The sequence below is a fragment of the Pinus tabuliformis genome, chromosome 8 (genome assembly GCF_031772625.1).
Source record: "Pinus tabuliformis cultivar Carrire ecotype Pingquan chromosome 8, CPIR1, whole genome shotgun sequence".
NCBI lineage: Eukaryota > Viridiplantae > Streptophyta > Pinopsida > Pinales > Pinaceae > Pinus > Pinus tabuliformis.
This window is the reverse complement of record NC_142294.1, coordinates 454,923,258-454,944,665: the sequence shown is the minus strand read 5'-3', so window position 1 is coordinate 454,944,665 and position 21,408 is coordinate 454,923,258. Positions and strand designations below refer to the sequence as shown.

Sequence of the window (21,408 nt, the reverse complement as noted above, 5' to 3'; positions counted from 1 at the left end):
GATAATTCTTCCCAGTGAGACCAGCCCTTCCAAGAAGGGAAGTGGTCAAAAAATTTGGTTTAGAGGTGCTATGTAAGGAAAGTGTGGGGAGGCTGAAAGAAGAGGGTGAGTCACTCCCATTTACTGTTCAGATCAGTGTATCAGTCTTTTGGAGACCAAAAGTTATTTTAGTGGGAAGGCATGATCCAAAATGGATTTTGGATAGACTCCTAAGTCTAAGTGTTCCTCATTGAGGAAAAATGAAAGTCCAAGGAAGTTCCTGTAACTAGCCCCATTGCAGAGATTGTCTCATTCTAAATCTATTTCAACTTGAATGGGAAAAAACTGACTTAGGATGCAGAAGTTATCATAAAATGAAGCTTCCTTTATCCTTTGGAAAAAGGGGAAAAATCCCCTAAAAAGGGATCCCAAAAACCCTCGAAGTCTTCTAAATCTCCTAAAATGTCAAAACTATCACATAAGAGGAACCTTTTAAAAAAGGCGGATTACACTATTGGGAGGCAGAAACACAAAGAAATGACCAAAAACAGGCCTATCGAAGGTTTAAATCAATAGTAAACAGGAATCATTAGATCTGGCCAATCAACAGTGCAAATCCGATTAGAAAATCACAATGGATGGTGGAAGGCAGAGGATATCAGAACAAATTATATGATTATTGCGATCGCGATATCGCAATCAGCAATTACAACAACGCGATATCGTAATCAGAGATTACAGTGGAGTGCACATTAAATGGCCCGAGGTATGTGTGATATGCGATTGCGACAAGTCGCATCACAATATCACATCGGAGCTACGCAATGATGACGGGGGTATATATATGTATATATGCAATGCGATAGCCAGACCTGACAGGGCCATAGGCGGTAACTGATATATTTTGAAGTTCGTCAAAAGGCAGTTTTATGTGTAATTTCTCATATTTCATTTGATAAACGAAAAGTGAAGGAATGCGCCAATGCGATGAATCCGAACCCGAAGGGGTTCCTAAATGCAAATGAATAATATTTCAAATCCACCATAAGGCCATTTTGTTGGATTTTCAGCGTGTTAATGTATTTTCAAAAATAAAGGGAAATCAAAAAACATGCAGGATTTCGGGAGGAACGAAGGCAGGAAGTGGTTTGGGCCAGGCTCCGCCTGATCCCATACAATGGCTTATGTGTTCAGGCTGAGGAGAGAGAAAACCACCCTTATCAGGTGGTTAACCCCCATATTCCTAGGCCACCCGAGATCGCATATGGGCCATTGGATCAGGGGTCTCGTAGATCGATGATGGGGATTGCACTACCACCCAAAGGAGGGCCCTATAGGAAAATAGTACAGATTTATCAAGATTTGATGTCTGGTGAACAATGTTCTCTGCAGACTTTTCCTGTGTTTAGTGTATTTACCTATGTAAGCCAAGAATGCCAAAATTTGGGGATTTCAAAGGTCCGATGGCCCCTTCCATTACAGTACAGATGGCCACCATCTAAGAGGGCATTTAGCAATGATTGCTAATGCTCAAAGAGGGGATTTGAGTGGAGCAAAGCAGGAAGGCAGAGAGCTCAAGAAGGAAAATGAACTGACAGCACTGATTTGGCTTAAAAAGCCACAAAACGACAAAGGCTAGGGTTGTTGGGGGTTTTTTGCTGAAAGTGAAGCCAAAGAAGGAAGCTAAGGTGAAAGAGGCAGTGCAGAAGCAAAAAGAGAAGCCAAGGGAGTCACTTAGAAGTCAAGTGAAAAGCCCAGAGAGCTATAAACTGATAGAGAGCAGAAAAAGCCAGAGCTAGAGCCAGAGCCGAAGAGCCAGAGTCAGAGCCAAGAGCCAGAACCAAGAGCCAAGAGCCAGAGCCAAGAGCCAGAGCTTCAAGAGCTAGGGGATAACATGGTGTCTGAACCCACTATTTCTATGGAAAACAACATGAGTTGAGCCAAGAGCTTATAAAAAGACTTATACCATAATCACAGAGAGCCTATTTGAGTTGACTAGAGCTCACAGAGATGTAGCGCAAGAGTTTTGGGTGAACTCCTAATTAAATTTCTATCTTATGTGTTTGTTTTTACTATTGCATTATTTACTGTTATATGTATTTATATATCAGTTCAAGCACACTTACATATCAACACAAACAACAAATTTTAAAGCATATAACTAGTTTAAAACAAATACTAACATACACCTTTATGTTCAAGAATTTCTTAATTCTGCATTGGTTAATCAATAAGACTTGGGAATATTTAAAGCTTTGGAAGTGGGAGGTGTTCTTTTAAGTTAGACAAGGAACCTAAGTGCCCCATTTTCAGATCATATGCAAAGATCCATTGCCCAGGCAATCCCATCTTACTCTAGTTATGCTCAACCTAATCTCAATAGATAGTTTCCTTTTTTTGCAACACTTGAATTACCAGATCTAAGTCGGCTCACCAATGACCCAATTCTGTATGCACCTTGGTGGCCGGCGATTCCTCATAAATTACCTTCCAATATTCTGAAATTCAATGGAAACCCTAGAGAAGACCCGTCCAATGATGTCATGATTTTTTGTTTATGGTGTTCATCAAAATCCTTGAATGCTGATTCAGTTAGACTACATTTTTTCCAGAGAACGCTTACTATTCCGGCTGTGAAGTGGTACATTGAGTTACCACGAGCTTGTTTTGATAACTTTACAACCTTAGCTACCACGTCTTTAACCCACTTATAGTTACCCATACGATATGAAACTGGAACAGAACTATTAACCAACTTTAAAGAGACTACTGCTACTCATATCTTTGATTGCGTAAGCATCCTTTGATGCTCTTAAAGATACCTTGATTAGAGCCTAATTACTGTATTCCAAGAATTATGAAAATGACTACTTCATGTATCTTTCTGTTGCAAATTCAACCATTGCGATGGTTTTAGTCCAAGAAGAAGATGGGATTGAACATCTGATATATTATTTGAGTTGCAATCTCAATGATAAAAAAGTTAAGTACTCTTACGTCAAAAAATTAGCTCTAGTTGTTATTCAAGTTGTACAAATATTTCGCCACTATATCCTGCTCCGGAAGACTACCGTCATTTCAGATTGCAATCCTATGACATATATTTTGTCACGTCAATTGCTGGGGGGAAATACTCAAAATGGATAGTGATTTTGTAGGAATTTGATTTGGAATTCATCAAATCCAAATCAAAGAAATCTCTAGTTTTCGCCGAGCTTCTTTGTGAGCTTCCCTCGAATACCATTGATTCAACATCAAAACCATCAATTCTAGATGAGTCTCTATTCCTGATTTCGTCATCTGACCCATGGTATGGAGATAGACTAATTCATCTCCATACCCAAACTTTCTGGCCCGATACCTCTCGCTTGCAGCAATGACGTATACGAAACCAAGCGAAAGATTATATGATCATTGGCGACATTCTTTACCGTCATGGTATTGATACGATTTTATGGAGGTGCCTCACTCATGAGAAATCCAAGAAATTTTTGAATGATTTCCATTTAGGTGCTTGTGGTGAACACTTATTTGTTTATGCTACCGCATAGAGGATTCTCCGTGTTGGTTACTTCTGGCCTACCATATTCAAAGATTGAATTATTACTGTTAGAATATGTCATGCATGCCAGATCCATGACTGTAAAGCTAGATTACCACCTGCACCACTGCATCCTATCATTGTTGTTGGACTATGTTATGAATAGTGTTTATTGATTCAAGAAGTACCCACAATTTTATTCATTGTAAGGTAGCAAAAGAAATGAATTTCTTCTTATATCCAACACCAGAGTGTCAAGTGATGGTTGCAAATGGAGGAACAATAAATTGCTCTCGAAAGTGCCATAATATTAAGCTATCAATGGGAGAATATGTATTGACTAGCCCAATGCTTTCCATTCCAATGGGAGGTGTTGATGTTGTACTAGGAGTCCAATTGCTACAATCCTTGGGTACAATAGCTTTTAATTTTCAAGAACTTTTCATGAAATTTTCTGTGGAAGGAAAGGAAGTTGAATTAAGGGGTATTGTAGGGAAACCAGAAAAGATAGATCAACGCCTTAGAATTCAGCCTCTTCGAGGGGGAAACCTCCTTTACATTACATAAATGAACAATTCTTCGATGATACAAATGAAAAGACCTCCTTTCTATATATAGGAGTCTAAGGGGTCATAACATAATCAGAGCCAACATAACAATAATAATGTAAGGGCACAATAATAACAATAGTGGGCTTCTATGTGGCACAATAGTAACAATATGGGCACTACATGGGTACATCAATATAATAAGTGGGTTGTACTAATAACAATAAGGGGTTACACTAGTAGTATAGGGGCCTAACATGCCCCTCTCCTCCAAAAAGCATTGTCCTCAACGCTTGAGTAGTTCTTGATGATTTTGTATAAAATTCTTTTCCTCCCATGTGGAATCTTCAGTGGGTAAGTTCTTCGACTTGATGAGATACTTTGAAATTGATTGATTTCGTAGCTGTCGAGTTCTTGTTTCTGTGACTGCTCCAGGTTCCAATATGATTTTTCCATCTTCTTCAATTTCTGGCAATATTTTTTAAATTGGGATCTTTTGCAACTTTTGAATAAGTGGCCATACTTCTTCATCCTTCTTCCATTCATCCCTTGCTTCGTTTATCCAATCTGGTTGGATAATAGAAATAGCACAAAACAATGCTTCCACATCCTCATCCTCGAAGAGTCTTCCCATTCAGTAAGGTCGCCATTTTTTAAGTGCATGTAGTATTGCCAACATTTCCTTCTCATAAGTAGGTTGCTTGATATGTAGCAGTAAAAATACCCAATCACCTACATCAAAACATTTTTCACTACGACGTTGATCTACCTGTTGTTTCATGCGATTTTGCACCGAAGTGGCATTATCCTTTAAAATTTGGAGAACTTGTTGTTGATGCTCGATGTGATCTTTTTCTGCTTGAACCTTTTTCTTCTTGATATGTCCTTCTATCTCTAGAGTTTGAGGAGTGGTAATTTCTTCCAATCCTTTACAAGATATGGTCAGATTCATTTCTTGATGCTCGATGTGATGTTTCACTTCTTGAACATTTTTCTTCTTGATATGTCCTTCTATCTTGATAGTTTGAGGAGTGGTAATTTTGACCAATGAATTACAATATATGGTTGGATTCATTTCTTCTTTCTCGATGTGATCTTTCACTTCTTGCACCTTTTTCTTCTTGATATGTCCTTCTATCCTGAGAGTTTGAGGAGTGGTAATTCTTGCTAATTCTTTACAAGATATGGTCTAATTCATTTCTTCTTTCTCTGGGGTGGGGTCTGTTAGCTACCTATACCAATAGGTTTCATATTTCATGATTGGCAAAGAAAGTTCCAAATATGCTCTGCTTTGGTGATGCAAAGATCCCATATTTTCAAGGAAAGACAATGTGTGTACATAGCTTGATGTTGATTCAATTTGGATGGATGGTCCTACAGCCTAATCTGGATCATGCCATGTTTCAATTTTCTATTGTAGAATAGACAAAGAAGTCTGTCCAAACTGTTTAATCTTGGCAGACCAGAAGTTAGGTAGAGAATTAAGGTTCCCAACTGCTTAATCTGGGACCCTGGAAGCAATAAGGGTAGTTCTAGAGAGAAAATCAAAAGAAAAAGCCAAAAGAAAAGAAAAGGCACATAAGGGTCTGCAAGTCTAAGTGCACCCTCCATGAAGAAACAAAAAATGCTAGGCAAGTAGATGGGTAGGTAGAGGGGGTTGCAGAAATGTCATTCCTTTCAACTGAATTTTTGCTGGTCTAACATAAAGGAAGCATCAATGGATAATGGGAAGCTCCTCTTCCCCATCACTTTGCAGCAAAACAAAGGAGCATGTCTAACTTCCTATTTTCCTCCTTCACTATTCATTACTAACATCCCTTCACCAGTGTGTTCATGGAAGAATTCAAGGTCTTATGGTGGTTCTTGTTCCTTTAAAAGCCACATATCTTGTGTAAAATTCTTTTCATTTTGATCTACTCCCTAAGTTAAGTTGTTTTCATATCAACTTAGAGTTATCACTCCTCATTCACCTTTTCCACTCATATTAACCCCTAACTTCTTATTATCTAAATCCCCTATATTCCCCTTTTCCGCTACTATTATAAACACTATGGTGTATAAACCCCAAGCATTCTATAAATATTCCCTTCCCCTTGGCATTATAGCGATATGTCCAAAGTCAAGGATTAAATTGACCTCTGGTCAGTTTAACAGCCTAAGCATTACCCCTCTTTTCCCTTCAGAAATCATTTAAACCATTTGCCCCTTCATTTGCAAAAGAACCTTGTAAAAAACCCCATTTCCACCCCTAACCCGCTTTATTTGCAAAAATACATCAAAACCCACTTTTCGGCTTTATCCAAAGTTTGGCGCAAATGCGCGTTTTTATAAAAAATACATTGAAAACCCATATTATCCGCCGAAATCCTAAGTCCCCGCCGGGCACACATTTCAAAAGAAATATTAAAATAATCCCCGCCCGCTGCCGTATCGTCCTGGCGCCTTAGCGATCCGTCGACCGTCGGATCTGGCTCTTTTCATCCGACGGCCCACATGCATATCGGGTCGGGCCCGACGTCCATAAGATAGCACCCGAGAAACTGTCAGAGGGTGACGTCAGGCCTCTGCCACGCGTCGCCCCCACAATTTCTCGGGTCGCCTTCTGACAAAACCGCGGCCGTATCTAAGGCGGTCCGAGAAAATCCACTTACCGCTTATGGTTTTCTGCTGCTCACGTCACCTCCTCATCACTACCACGTCGTGCTCACGTCATGCCACATCGCCGTCGTGTCAGCGCCCCTGTCCGCCACTGCTCCGACCTGTCCACCACCTCATCATCCCCGTGGACCACTCACAGGCCGCCACGTCACTTGATGACGTCATGCTGACGTCATCCGACCTTGACCCCACCTGATGACGTCATGCTGATGTCATCCATAAAAAGCGCCAAAATCCCAAAAGTCCATATTTTTGTCGAAAAACGTGGTTTTTCTCACTTTTTGCAAAAACAAGAACTATTCTGCTCTGCATGCAAATTACGTTCATTCGTTGCCAACCTGCAGAAATCGACCCAGAGACCTCTGGCGCTTCCATTCCACCTGCACTTGTAGCCATTGCCGACAGTTTACCAGGTATTTATCCAAAGCATTCCTCTGTGCCTGGTTTTGTATCCATAAATTGTCTGAAGCTAGCTTAAAAGAGTGAAAAACACAGTACCTACCAGCAAATCCCGGTGGCTAGCCTCCATTTTCAATTGTTAAGTCGAAAACTCCCCTGCAGAACCTGCATTTAGCTAAATTTACCTAAAAACACAGTCTGTCTGCGTATTTGTGGACTTAAAACCCAAACTGCTCTAATTCACCGTAAAGAGAGTTTTTCAGGCCTGACATTTGCTCTGGCAGTCCTCGGTGCAGTATTTCAATTGCTGTTATTACAATTTACCCTCTGTTCCTTTGCAATATACCTCTCTGCTTTAAAGATACCCCTCTGTGCTGCTCTCTTCAGTAAAACCACTTCACATACAAATCAGAGGCCTTATTGGCCATGGAAACACCAATAGCATTGAATATTCAACCTTTGAATGCCCCACAAAGAGAATTAGAATGGAAGGCCCTGGGGGATAAGGATTATCAGATGATAGACTCATTTTCAATGAATTCCAAATTTATCATCCATCTGTTGAATGAGTTAAAGGCCCAACACCTCAGTGGAGCTTATATTTTAGGGATTTGGGACTCCAACTTGCCCATTTACAACCTCCCTCAAGTCAATGCCCTTCCAGACTTGATCCATAGATGTTGTGAGTGCTATGATCCATGTCAGAGAGCTGTTCTCAATCCCTCAGGTGCAGTCTTGTTCCATATCACCCCTGAGGCCATAAATCAAATGCTCAACTTTCATTCTGCAAGACCATTGACTCCTCTCTCCATGCTAGATTTATTAAAGAAGGGGGGCAACCTGTCCAGTGCCCAGATCATCAAAATCAATCAGTTATTCATACAGCCAGGCTCTGAAACTATGACAACGCCTCCTATTGGAAATCCATACCTCAATGAATTGGGAAAAATGCTTGTAGATTTGATCAGCTATGTCTTGGGCTACAAGGGAACTGAGGATGTTGATGACACCATTATGGCTATGCTGTCCATATTTTCTCCTGGAAAGCCTCCTGCTATGCACTATGATTATGCTACATACATTGCAAACAAGATTCATGAGCAACTGTTGAATCTAGAAAGGGAAAAGGTGTTTAGATACACCAGATACATATATCATCTGTTCTTATTTTATCAACCTGACAGTTTCCCTATTCCTCTCAAAAAACTTGATGCCGAGGGAAATCCAAGGTCAGTTGTGTTTTGGACCTCAGTTTTTCATCACACCTCTTGCTCACCATACACATACTCTGAATTCATAGACCTTTTAATTCATCCAGCTTTGACCTTGTTATATGGTGTTCCTCCTCCAAGATTAACAGATGAAATGCAAATAATTCTCCATCTTTCTAAGTCCTACAACATTGGTGATTGGTACTTTTACCAACACCACACAGTAATCAGAATATATGGCTGTGAGTTGGACCCTTATAGGCTGCCAAGATATGTCCCCATGAGACTATTTGCCTTGGAGTATTTTAGGCAGTTTGGAAATGCAGCCATGATCCATTTCCATAGTAAAAACAAGAAAGTACAATTGAAGGTCAGGAACCAACTAGGCCCTTTTCTTTACAACATAAGGGAGGAGGGATGGAAGGAAGCAGATGGCATGCTAGAGGCCCTCCGATTTGAAACTAGTTTCAAATGGATACCCTATGACCCTAATCATTTCATTTCTCTCAGAAGGGTAAAACATAAACTGGGTGGCTATCCTCATGTCAGATTGCCTCATATTGAGAAATATGCCAATCAACTAAGTTGGAAAGAGGGCACCCTAGAAGAGCCAATGACTAGAAAGCAAATACTACAAAGAGAAGCAAAAAATATTGAGAAAGAGGCTGACTTGGAAACTTGTGGACAGGTTTCCTCTTCATATCAAAGGCAGCTTGGAGCAGCTGCATCATCTTCCACAGCACATCAGCAGGTAGCCAGAACTACTCATCAAACTTCCAGCAAAGGCAAAGAGAAACAAATGGAGCCAGAACAGCTAGCTTCTAGAGAACAGCAGCGCGAAGTGCAACAGCAAGAGGTACAGCAGAAAAAACATCAAGAACAAGAGCAACCAGGGCAGCAAGAGCAAACGTTAGAGGCCCCAATATCCATAGGGCAATAAGCACAGGACACTCTGCCTCCTAGGCAGGAGACTATAGCGGAGGCCTCGGTCCTCCAAACTCCACAAAATGAGGACAAAAATCGGAAGAGGGACAGAGAGACTCCCCTCACCATCTCCAAAACTCACGGGGAGAAAAGGCATATAATGAATCCCCTCTCTGAGGAAGAAATGCCCATTGGGAAATCTTTAGGCATGGGCCCACCAAGCATGGAAGCATCTGCAAGTTCCTTTCAGCAGGAACATGAAAGAATAGTTGGAGGAGAAGTCAGCTCCTCAAGCCACCAAAAGGGAGCTGAAGTAGGCATCAAACAACAATTTATTGATATCAAAAAGAGGAACGAGCCAATCAAGATACAGCTCTACAATCACTTGTTAAAGATGGCTCCTACAAACCAGCAAAGATTGATGTCTACCTATGATGTACATGAGGGAAAAATGGTAATGAGTCATTTCATGCCAACCATGTTGCAGCCCCAGTCAGCTGCAGACTACATAAGGACCAACCTTGAGGTCCTAGCCAAAGACATCCACCGTATGGATCAAATAGAATTGCATAAGCAAATGGGTGAGATGGTGTATGCCACTCTTACAGACAAAACATTGGTAAATCTTAGGCTGGAAAATAGCCTAAATAACACAGCTGCCCAACTTGAGTTGGAAAAGGCTTCCTCCCAAGCAAAGGAAAACCGAATCAAAGCATTGGAGGATATCATCATAGAGCTTGGGCATGATCCCAAGGACATTAAGGCTGTACAAGCGCTGCTGAAGCTAAAAGATGCAGATATCGCAGCACTAAGAAAAATGGTTAAGATCCCAGCAACTATTCATGCATAAACAGAAGAGGTTGCTCAGCTGAGACATGACCAAGATGCAGCAGCTATGCTAGTATCGTTATACAAACAACTAATCCAGACACAGGAGAAATTGGGAGAATCAGAGGCTGCACTACAGGCAACATTACAACAGAAGGAAGGAGGCCAAACTTCTCAACCCCCTCCAAAGATAATCAATCTTGAGGAACCTCCTCAAACTACTGCTCCTCCCACAGAACAGACAACACCCTCTACATCAACACCAACACCAACAACAGAGCAGGCTCCAAGCCTGGACATGCAGAAGCTCAATAGTGAAATCCAAGCCCTGGAAGCCCAAATCGCAGAACTAAATGAGGCTAGGGAGAGTGTAGCTAAGCTAAATGAGAAATATGTCAAGTCAAAACAAAGCATAGCTGAGAAAGGAAGAGAGATAAAGGCTCTCAAAGAGAAGATAAAGGAGCTGGAAAAAGATCTCACCCTGGACAAAGTGGTGGCTCAGCTCAAGACAGTTTTATGGGCCAACATTGGCCAATCAATCACAGATCAGTGGCAATACATTGAAACCATTCATGAGAAAATATAACTCATAGGAAAAGCACACAGAGAAATCCAGAGAGCAAGGGCATCTCTAGGCAACATGCCTGAGGTAGCCAATAGAATGATTAATGTGCTCAATAACCGTACAGGTCCTCAGCTGGCAGCAATGGGAATTACTAGCAGAACTGAAACCATTTTGCTAATAAAGAGGGTCCTTACATTAAGAAGCCTGGTACAAACACTGGAAAGAAGAAGCCAGGACATGCAGACAGAAGTAAACAGGTTCATGGACAAGTTTGCAACACTTCAAAGCAAAGGTCTTCCTGGCTTACTGAATAGCGTAGGTAGGCTACTTTCACATGAGAACTATGCAAAGAGGGTCAACACATTTGCTACAAATCAGATCACTGAAAGACCTAGTACTTCAGAAGAAACAGGGCCAGCATCTGGGCAAAATCTCTATGATAGAGTAGAGAATTTATTTTTTATCATGAATGAGATCAAGCATTTGTTTGAAGTGCCTCCAAACTTCTACAAATATACAGAGGCAGATGAGACCTTGGATGAAATTTTGAGACATCAATTGCCCACACAAGAATGGTGGACCAAAATGATACAGATGATATTGTAATCAAAAGCCTTTCATCAAATTTTTTCATCAAAAGACATAAGTCATCACCTTCAGAAAAAGTGATGCACACAGTATGATTATAGAAGAATGGGCTGAGCCAACTCAGCAAACCCACTAGGCCACCAAGGCAGCACTGACAGTTACAGATGACAGGGCCGAAAAGGCTACAGCAGGACAAAGACATAAAGACACATCATTAAGCATTTATAACAGAACGTTCAACCGACTCAGTGGCCCCCAAAGGTCAAAAAGTCTTCTGACAGTATTAAAGAGCATTCATTTTGTATTCATAGCAGTAATAACTTCTTTATCTGCTATTTTGTAAAGTTGGGGAACGTATTTATTTCTCAGATGACTCAACGGTTCAGATATTTTGCATGACCGATTGTATATATTCCCCCTTGCATAAGCTTGCAGGGGTTGTTGTTGATTTCTCTTCTAGAGTTCTTATGCTGTAAATTTTCAGAGTTTAATACAAAGGCTGATGGAATTTCCAAAGTTTGTGTTGTCTGAGGCGTTGTAACACGACTGCTGAATGCTACAGGATTCCTACGTGTTTTCATGGCTCAATAAGTTTCCTTTAAACTTTCTTTATGCTCTTTTATTATTTCGTCATAACTCATCCATGTCCTATACTTCACAGTTAATGGCAGAGAAAAAGACTAATCCCAGGATTTATTCATAGAATACCCTGAATTCAATCTGTGCTATTATAAATGTTTTCTTCAGTTATGGTTACAAAGGTGTAATTCTTAATTGTTGCACCTCTACACTATATCTTTCACAGTGACTATTGGTTAGGAATTCAAATCTGCTCCTTTACAATATATCTCTTTCTCACACCCCAGCTTAGTGGAAAATTCTTAATTGCTTTTCACTGGTTAAACACACTTCATCCTCATAATTTCAAGCTTGTTTCATGAGATATTCAAATGGCCCTGCAGTTTCAGCAATCCCAACCTACCTCTCAAACAACCTGTAGCCACAGACTCCATTGCCCAATGGACTAATACTGTCTAAAGATTTCCACCTTAAGCACTGAAAGACATCACTCAACCGAAATATAAAACCAAACCCTGAACTCACAACTAGCCTAAAATCCTCTCAAAACAGAGACAAACCTTAAAGAGAGAGCCCTCTCTGATTACAGTTGGGCTAGAAACTGTAATCCAAAGCTTGGTTAGTGGTTACCCCGGCCGTATTCCCTTGGGAGTCAAAGGTAACAACCTGGGTGCTAACATAATTGGCGACTCCACTGGGGACTCCTCAAGATTTTCTAATTTCTGTATATTTCTTAAAGCTGCTTCAGTCAATCTTCATGCTAGCTTTAAGATATACACAGCCATTCCAAAATATTGTCTGGCCCTTGTAGACACAAAAATATTCCAAAAACATACTCAGAAAACAAGTTCAGAAGCTGGCTCCCAAGAAGAATCCGCGATATACAAGGTCAAATCCTGTTCCCAATCCACCAACTGTTTTTGAAAATCCTAATACAATCCCTAAAATCATTAGGAAGCAGCAAGGACAGGAAACTCTTGCTGATTTGAGTCCTGAGACAGCTTACCCAAACCCTGTTCCAACTCCAATCAAGGTTCTATTCCGGTCTACCCCTGATTCCCCCAGTTCACCATCCACATCTAAAAGCCCTCCTTTCACACCTCCATCCACTTCACATATTCCCTTGACCAACACTCTAGTTTCTACCATTCCCATTACCCCTGTTGTACCAGTTGTTCATGTTATCCCAGTTATCCCTGTCAATCCTATAAATCCTGCAAATATGGCTAATAGATATGCACCCCTACAGTTGCCTGCTAATGCTGCAGCTCTACCTCAGGACTACCAATCCAAGATATCATATTTTGACTCCACTGGCCCTTTCACAACAATTCAGAATGCCAAAAGGATGCAAGACCATTTTGAGAACTATGAAATAGATGATGACAGTGTGAGAATGAGAATCTTTGTTCAGAGCCTGACCGGGGATGTAAGAACTTGGTTTAGATAACTGGCTGTAAATACCATCACAACTCCTGATGAGCTTTATCAAGCCTTTACTAAAAGATGGGAGAAAAAGAAAGATCCCTTGCACATACTTGGTGAATATGATACAATCAAACGAGGTCCTCAAGAGACCGTTTTGGAGTATTGTGCAAGATTCAACAATGTATATAACGCAATACCACAGAATTTAAGACCTCCTCCCGATTTAGCCTTGTACAAATTTCCTGATGGTTTTGACCCTGATATGGCATATCAGTTGAAGGAAAGAGCCCCTGAAACCCTTGAAGATGCCCAAAAGGTTGCTGTCACAGTAGAGGCTAACCTGATTGCCAAAAGACACAGGGCAAGATTGGAAAAGAGAACCACCTTCAAAGAAGAACCCTCAGCCTTTGATCAAAAACTGGATGCAATACTCACTGGTATGAAGAGATTGGGTGATAGAGTAGAATCAGTTGAGAGAAAGTCATCATGGGAAGCACCACAAAATAACCCTATCAGAAATCCCAATTTTAGGAGAAATCAAAACCCAAACGTTGGCAAGGCCGGTTCTGACCTAGACATAAGACCTCCTTTCCAGGAAAACTATACTGAGGCATCCACTTCGAATGAGCAAACAGATGACACCCACATTAACCTGATGGGCCTGAATGATGAGCAGCAAGTTTTTTCTGAGTCAAGAAGATCATAAGGATGATGTCATTCAGCAATTCCAAACCAGGTCAGGTGAGTCATTTGACTTTAAACAAGGCTATGACACAGCTGTTTATGAAGTTCATAAGAAATACAAGCTAAGAAGCAGAACTATAAATGTAACACAGCCTGAAAAAACAAAGGATAGCCAGCAGCCCAAAAGAGCCATAGTCACAGAGCCAAATGGCACAACTGATTCAGTTACAAATGAAGTAACCGTTCAAGAAGTCACTGAACCATTGCCCTCAAAACAACAGCTTATGGCTACATCACCCTTGCAACCTAATCCAAGTAACACTCCTCAAGAGGTGAGTAAAATGGACAAGCCTCAAGATCAGAAAGAGAACCAGGAGGAAGGCATCGAGGATTCCATTGAAAAGGAAAAGGCTGTTAATCAAAATACCAAAACCCAACCTGATAAACCTTTTGACTTAGAAGCTGAAATTGGAAAATTGAAGATAGCCATTCCTCTTTCAGAATTGGCCAAACACAACATCTACAAACAACGAATCAAGAAATCCCTTCAACTTACTGATAACAAAGATGATGTTAATGTGTTCGATGATACTCCTGAACTACTTTTCGGCCCAGAAGTTGTTGGAAAGACAACAGTTGTAGGAATCTTACCTTTTTATGTCAGCCTGCACGTTCATGATAAGATATTACACAATGCAATGTTTGACTTGGGTGCCTCTCACAACCTGATGCAAAAATCAGTCATGGAAAGATTAAATCTAGATATTACTAGACCGTATAAGGACCTATTCTCATTTGATTCCATCCAAGTTAAGTGTTTAGGCCTGATAAAAGATCTCTGTGTCTCACTTGTCCAATACCCCAATAAGACAATCTTGATGGATGTTGTAGTTGCTGATATCCCTCCTAAATATGGAATGTTGTTATCAAGATCATGGGGGGCAAAACTTCAAGGTTCCTTGCAGTTAGACATGTCATATGCCACCATCTCTGTCTTTGGGCAACCAAAGAGACTATACAGAGAAACACTCATGAAATACATGGTCAGCAGTGAGGAAAAACCTCAAAACTTTCCCATATATGCTGTCCATTCTGACTTAGACTCATATATTCTCTTCAATGATAATACAGGTCTTACAAATGATGATGAAACCAAGACACTCAAACAAGATCAAGACATTAATGAACAAGCTGCTGCTCTAGAAATCAAGTTGATCCAATCAAGTGATGAGACTGTCCTAGAAGATAAACTAAGTGAAAACCAGAACTTCAACTCACAATTCCAGATTACAGAGAAGCTATTAAGCCTCCCCTAAAACAAGAGATCCTATGGTTTCTTGAATTTGATGGGTCAGTCAACAAATTAGGGGCAGGAGCAGGAGTTTGGATACATAATGAACTAAGCAATCATGCAGAGGGCCGAGCCTATAGGCTAAACTTCAGGTGCACTAACAATATGGCAGAATACGAAACTCTTTTACTAGGCCTCAAACTAGTAAAATCCTTACAAGCCACAAAGGTTTCAATCATGGGAGATTCAGACTTAATTATCCAACAAGTAAAGGGGAATTTTGTCACTAATGACAAAAGAGTGAGATCTTATAGGTTTGCTGCTGCTGAAATACTAAACTCCTTTACTGAATTTAAAATCACCAAAATCTCTAGAACCCATAATCTTCATGCTCATAGTTTGGCCACATTTGCAAGCACCTGCAAACTACCCTTTGAACCTAGCCATTGCTTTACAGCCGAGGTAAAACACAGACCTTCTGTCCCAAACAATGTTAAAGACTGGCAAGTGTTTGAAGATGATACACAAATAAATAATTTCTTGACCTTGCAACAAGAATTTGCAGGACTAAACATTGACACTGAGGGAGCAAGTCAATCACAAATACTTAGTGAACAGAACCACAGGGCAATATCACCCAAAACAGCTAACCAAATGCTACATCCAACAATTTTTAACAAAGACAACATACAAGAAATTCAACAAATCAGTTGTGAAGAAATAGCTGGTGCAGAGGCTGAAATCATAGAGCTGAAAGACAATTTTCTTCCAACAGGCCTAACTCCATTGGAGGACATTTTTTATTCAAATGATATCCCTAGAAAACCAAAGATGCAGCCCCTTAATGCTGCCATTGAGGAATGCAACATTGGAACCATTGAGAAACCCAAGATAATAAAATTGTCTGCATCCTTACCTCCTGATCAAAAGCCTAAATACATTGACCTCTTCAAAGAGTTTCAAGATGTCTTTGCATGGGGTTATGAAGATTTTAAATCCTATGACACCTCTGTTATCCAACATACTATCCCTCTCAAGCCTAATCAAAAGCCATTTAAGCATAAATTGAGAAGGATCAATCCCATGCTTCTCCCTTCAATTGAAAAAGAGTTGCAAAAAATGTTTAAAGCTGGCATCATAGCACCAATCAGGTTTTCAGACTGGATCTCAAATTTGGTGCCCACAAGAAAGAAAACTGGTGAAATAAGGCTTTGTGTTGATCTAAGGAACTTGAATCAAGTGTCCTTGAAAGATAATTACCCCTTACCTAAGATGGATCACATTCTCCAAAGAGTGGTAGGGGCTTCAAGGATCTCATTACTTGATGGATTCTCAGGCTTTAATCAGATCCTAGTACATCCTGATGATCAAGACAAAACCGCATTCACTACCCCATGGGGAACATTAAAATATGTAAAGATGCCTTTTGGATTGAAAAATGCAGGGGCTACATTTCAGAGAGCAATGGATATTGCTTTTGCCAAGGAGATTCATGACTTCCTTGTTATTTATTTAGATGACCTCACACCCTTCTCAAAATCTGACCAAGAACACTTGAAGCATTTGAGACAAATATTCTTAACATGTAGGAAATATGGCATTTCCTTAAACCCCAAGAAGTCTCTGTTTGGTTTGGAAGAAGGTAAGCTGTTAGGTCACATCATTTCAAAGGATGGCATTAGAATTGACCCAGACAGGATACAAGCTATCTTACAAATGCCCCACCCAAGAAACATCAAAGAATGGCAAGCCTTCTTAGGTAAGATCAACTTCTTAAGAAGGTTTATCCCAAACTTAGCAGAATTGATCAGATTACTAAATAACATGCTTAAGAAGGATTCAAAAGTGAAATGGACAGTAAAAGCAAATCAAGCTTTTGAAGGTATAAAATTGGCCCTTACCCAAACCCCAGTCTTAACAAATCCTCAATTTGATAGAGAATTCCTCATTTTCTCTTTTGCCTCCCAGCATACTATTGCTGTTTTTTATTACAGAAAGATGACCAAGGAAATAAAAAACCCATTGCTTTCTTTAGTAGAGCTCTTAGAGATGCACCTCTGAAATATCAGATCATGGAGAAACAAGCTTATGCTTTGGTCAAGGCCATTAAAGACTTTAGGATTTACATCCTGTACTCCCATATTATAGCTTATGTGCCAAGTCCCATTGTGAAAGACATACTCACTCAAGAAAACTTAGAGGGCAGGAGAGGAAAGTGGATTGCCAACATCTTGGAATTTGATATTGAAATAAAACCTACGAAACTGATAAAAGGGCAAGGTTTGGCTAAATTAATGACAGATGCAAACTTCCAAGCCTTAGACATAAACCAGCTGGACAATGAACCGGAGCTGGCGACTCCAAAGATCAATGTAGCCTTTGAACAATCCCCTTGGTATTCTGATATATGTTATGTGTTGCAAAACCTGTGTTCTCCCCCATGATTGTCCAGAACTAAATTTAGGTTCTTAAAAATGAAAGCTTCAAGATTTTGTGTCATGGATGGCAATTTTCTTTGGAAAAACCATGAGGGTATATTGTTAAACTGCTTAATTGAAAACGAGACTAACAATGTCATGAAAGAATTTCATGCAGGTGACTGTGGTGGACATTTGTACTGGAAGTCCACTGTGGATAAAATATTGAGGGCAGGTTATTATTGGCCCACTGTTTTCTCTGATGTCAAAAAATTTACCACTTCATGTCATAAATGCCAAGTGTTTAAGGGAAAGAGAAAGTTACTTCCACTTCCTTTGAGGCCTATTGCAACAGAAAGACCTTTTCAACAATGGGGCTTGGATTTCATCGGGGAAATTCATCCCTCATCCTCAGGCCAACATAGATGGATTCTAACAGCTACAGACTACTTTACTAAATGGATTGAAGTTGTTCCTTGTAGACAAGCAAATGATTCTACTATCATTCAGTTCCCGGAGACCAATATCCTTTCCAGATTTGGTTGTCCTGATAAGATAATAACAGACAACGTTGCTGCTTTCAGATCTAAGAAGATGGTGAATTTCTGCCACAAATTTCACATTACCTTGGGCCATTCTACTGCATACTATCCCCAAGGAAATGGCCTAGCTGAATCATCAAATAAAAGCCTTGTAAACATCATAAAGAAGGTACTGGAAGAAAATAAGAAGAACTGGCATAAGAAGCTGGTCAATGCCTTATGGGCAGATAGACTAACAACCAAGAGATCAATTGGGGTCAGCCCATATGAGTTAGTCTATGGATTAGAGGGCAAGTTTCCTTCATCACTAGGGGTTCCTGTTATGAAACTACTTCAAGAAAGTCAAGCTGAGCCCAATGACATGCAAAGAAGGATCAATCAAATAATATGTTTGCAGCAAACTAGAGACCAAGTTTATAGCAGAGCTCAAGTTTTACAAGAAAAGCTAAAGAAAGCTTTTGATAGAAGGACCAAGGCGGAAGATTTCAACATTGGTGACAAAGTCCTCAAGTGGGATTCAAGAAGGGAAGATAAAGGAAAACATGGAAAATTTGATTCCCTTTGGAGAGGACCATTTGATGTTCAAGCAGTACAAGGAAACAATACCTACTTCCTTAAAAGTCTTGATGAAGCTGATTTGGATGAAGGTCCTGTGAATGGCAGGATGTTAAAGCACTATTTTGACTACCATCCGTGAGTGCAGCCTAAGTTTCCCTTGTGCATATTCAGGTGTATATATTACTTTCTGTTAACATGTAAAAATGCAGTTTCCCAAGTTTTGTGAGTTATCAACAAAAGGCAAATAAGTTCAGAGACCTACTAAGATGGCAAGAGCACAATTTTGAGATTTCAAAGAACAAATATCCAAGTTTTGATAAAAGAAGCCAAGGGCCAAGGCATTCTGACCTGCTGTTCTTGGTCTTTCAAATGGAAAAACCATCCCCATGTGGAGCCACTGTTAGCTACCTATACCAATAGGTTTCATATTTCATGATTGGCAAAGAAAGTTCCAAATATGCTCTGCTTTGGTGATGCAAAGATCCCATATTTTCAAGGGAAGACAATGTGTGTACATAGCTTGATGTTGATTCAATTTGGATGGATGGTCCTACAGCCTAATCTGGATCATGCCATGTTTCAATTTTCTATTGTAGAATAGAGAAAGAAGTCTGTCCAAACTGTTTAATCTTGGCAGACCAGAAGTTAGGTAGAGAATTAAGGTTCCCGACTACTTAATCTGGGACCTTGGAAGCAATAAGGGTAGTTCTAGATAGAAAATCAAAAGAAAAAGCCAAAAGAAAACAAAAGGCACATAAGGGTCTGCAAGTCTAAGTGCACCCTCCATGAAGAAACAAAAAATGTTAGGCAAGTAGATGGGTAGGTAGAGGGGGTTGCAGAAATGTCATTCCTTTCAACTGAATTTTGCTGGTCTAACATAAAGGAAGCATCAATGGATAAGGGGAAGCTCCTCTTCCCCATCACTTTGCAGCAAAACAAAGGAGCATGTCTAACTTCCTATTTTCCTCCTTCACTATTCATTACTAACATCCCTTCACCAGTTGTGTTCATGGAAGAATTCAAGGTCTTATGGTGGTTCTTGTTCCTTTAAAAGCCACATATCTTGTGTAAAATTCTTTTCATTTTGATCTACTCCCTAAGCTAAGTTGTTTTCATATCAACTTAGAGTTATCACTCCTCATTCACCTTTTCCACTCATATTAACCCCTAACTTCTTATTATCTAACTCCCATATATTCCCCTTTTCCCCTACTATTATAAACACTATGGTGTATAAACCCCAAGCATTCTATAAATATTCCCTTCCCCTTGGCATTATAGCCACATGTCCAAAGTCAGGGATTAAATTGACCTCTGGTCAGTTTAACAGCCTAAGCATTACCCCTCTTTTCCCTTCAGAAATCATTTAAACCATTTGCCCCTTCATTTGCAAAAGAACCTTGTAAAAAACCCCATTTCCACCCCTAACCCGCTTTATTTGCAAAAATACATCAAAACCCACTTTTCGGCTTTATCCAAAGTTTGGCGCAAATGCACATTTTTATAAAAAATACATTGAAAACCCATATTATCCGCCCAAATCCTAAGTCCCCGCTGGGCACACATTTCAAAAGAAATATTAAAATAATCCCTGCCCGTTGCCGTATCGTCCGGGCGCCTTAGCGATCCGTCGACCGTCGGATCTGGCTCTTTTCATCCGACGGCCCACATGCATATCGGGTCGGGCCCGACGTCCGTAAGATAACACCCAAGAAACTGTCAAAGGGTGACGTCAGGCCTCTGCCACGCGTCGCCCCCACAATTTCTCGGGTCGCCTTCTGACAAAACCGCGGCCGTATCTAAGGCGGTCCGAGAAAATCCACTTACCGCTTATGGTTTTCTGCTGCTCACGTCACCTCCTCATCACTACCACGTCGTGCTCACGTCATGCCACATCGCCGCCGCGTCAGCTCCCCTGTCCGCCACTGCTCCGACCTGTCCGCCACCTCATCATCCCCGTGGACCACTCACAGGCCGCCACATCACTTGATGACGTCATGCTGATGTCATCCGACCTTGACCCCACCTGATGACGTCATGCTGATGTCATCCATAAAAAGCGCCAAAATCCCAAAAGTCCATATTTTTGTCGAAAAACGCGGGTTTTCTCACTTTTTGCAAAAACAAGAACTATTCTGCTCTGCATGCAAATTACGTTCATTCGTTGCCAACCTGCAGAAATCGACCCAGAGACCTCCGGCGCTTCCATTCCACCTGCACTTGTAGCCATTGTCGACAGTTTACCAGGTATTTATCCAAAGCATTCCTCTGTGCCTGGTTTTGTATCCATAAATTGTCTGAAGCTAGCTTAAAAGAGTGAAAAACACAGTACCTACCAGCAAATCCCGGTGGCTAGCCTCCATTTTCAATTGTTAAGTCGAAAACTCCCCTGCAGAACCTGCATTTAGCTAAATTTACCTAAAAACACAGTCTGTCTGCGTATTTGTGGACTTAAAACCCAAACTGCTCTAATTCACCGTAAAGAGAGTTTTTCAGGCCTGACATTTGCTCTGGCAGTCCTCGGTGCAGTATTTCAATTGTTGTTATTACAATTTACCCTCTGTTCCTTTGCAATATACCTCTCTGCTTTAAAGATACCCCTCTGTGCTGCTCTCTTCAGTAAAACCACTTCACATACAAATCAGAGGCCTTATTGGCCATGGAAACA

At 40.5% G+C, this 21,408-nt stretch overlaps 1 pseudogene; it reads right to left on the bottom strand.

The window, feature by feature from the left end:
- LOC149236004 (uncharacterized) overlaps positions 1–20,970 on the bottom strand; it is a 90,803-nt pseudogene extending 69,833 nt beyond the window's left edge.
- Between the last annotated feature and the right edge of the window lie 438 nt (positions 20,971–21,408).